Source organism: Hipposideros armiger, unplaced genomic scaffold (genome assembly GCF_001890085.2).
Source record: "Hipposideros armiger isolate ML-2016 unplaced genomic scaffold, ASM189008v1 scaffold_749, whole genome shotgun sequence".
In the NCBI taxonomy this organism is placed as follows: Eukaryota; Metazoa; Chordata; class Mammalia; order Chiroptera; family Hipposideridae; genus Hipposideros; species Hipposideros armiger.
Genome location: NW_017732099.1, coordinates 717,448 through 718,847, shown reverse-complemented (window position 1 = coordinate 718,847; position 1,400 = coordinate 717,448).

Below are 1,400 nucleotides of genomic sequence, written 5' to 3'. Positions count from 1 at the left end.
AGGGGGATGGTATTAAGCTGGAAGCATGCCAAAGCTCATCTCTAAATCCTTTCACATTTTGCAGACAAAGAATTTTAACATGATCTCTGAAGTAAAACTCTCAAATTACTGAGCAACTTCTTTTTTTCTCCCACATTGTAAAAACAAAGCTGGAAAAGAATTCTGTTCCTTCATTAAACCAGCATGGTTTATATATTGGAAATGTAAGATTTGTCATTTATGTCTTGCTACACTGCTGTTTATCAAGAAGAGTGTTGATTCAACACCAAGTCAAGTGTTTGTGGAAACTTAATTGCTTTGGTTTTATCTGTTGGTCCTGTCAATTCCTGGCATTGCTCTACCTAACACAATGCTGTCCATATTTATATCACTGATGTCTTCATATAGAGTTGCTATCCAGCCTCAAATATGGTTTTATAAAAAATTAGGAAGTGTTGGAAAGCAAAGGATAACTTGATTTGCATGTGAGCCCCAAGCATGGATGCCAGTTGGCTGCTTCTGTTCACATCTCTCTTATTTTCATACATTGTTCTTTTTATGTTTAAGCTTCTTAGCATAGTAGAAATGATCTGCAATGGCTTTTTTTTTCCCTAAAACCAAAAATCAAGACACATTGGTCTAACATATGATGTAACAACATGATAGAATATTTTTGATTGGAACTATCCCAGCAAACCCTTGGGAGATAGTTGGAAGCTAATGTGTTTTTAAGCATATCATGTTTGTTCAAATACATGCATTTAAAATAATAGCTTTAAAAAAATCAATTATTTATCTAGAGGTTGCCTATGAAAAATTTTAGAAAACACAAACATAAACACTGTGAAGGAAGAAACCAGCATCTATGTGTTAACCATAATTTGAAAATGACATTTGTGCAAAAACAGTTGCATACATTATAGCTATAGCATCTTGAGAGCAAGATTCAACTTAGTAATGTTATCAAACAGAAAGAGTTCATCCACTTGGCGCTAGCAGAGCCAAACACTAAACACTGAGAATGGCAGAGGAGAAAGATTGGCTATTTTATTATAATGGCACCATACAGGAGAACGGGAAGCTAATGCTCAAAATCCCAACCTCCTGGATGGTAAGTAGGCTACAGATTATATAGCAAAATCACAAGAAACCATGGGTTAAGGGTTTGGGATTGTACTGGGAGTTGATTGGTTGGAGGTGAGGTAAGGGTAATGAATCCTTTCTTCAGGCCTTGAGGACAGTTCTAAGGTCTGTTGTGGTGTCTCTCTGTCTGGTTTCATGGGAAAGTAGCCAGGGAATCATTACACCTTAGGGCTCAGAAGCTGAAACAAAACTTAGGTCAAAGTCTTAGGTCAAGATCTTATCTTTAACCTGCAAGGGGTCCTGACCTTGTGATCATTAGGTCCCTGGTACTATCTTCT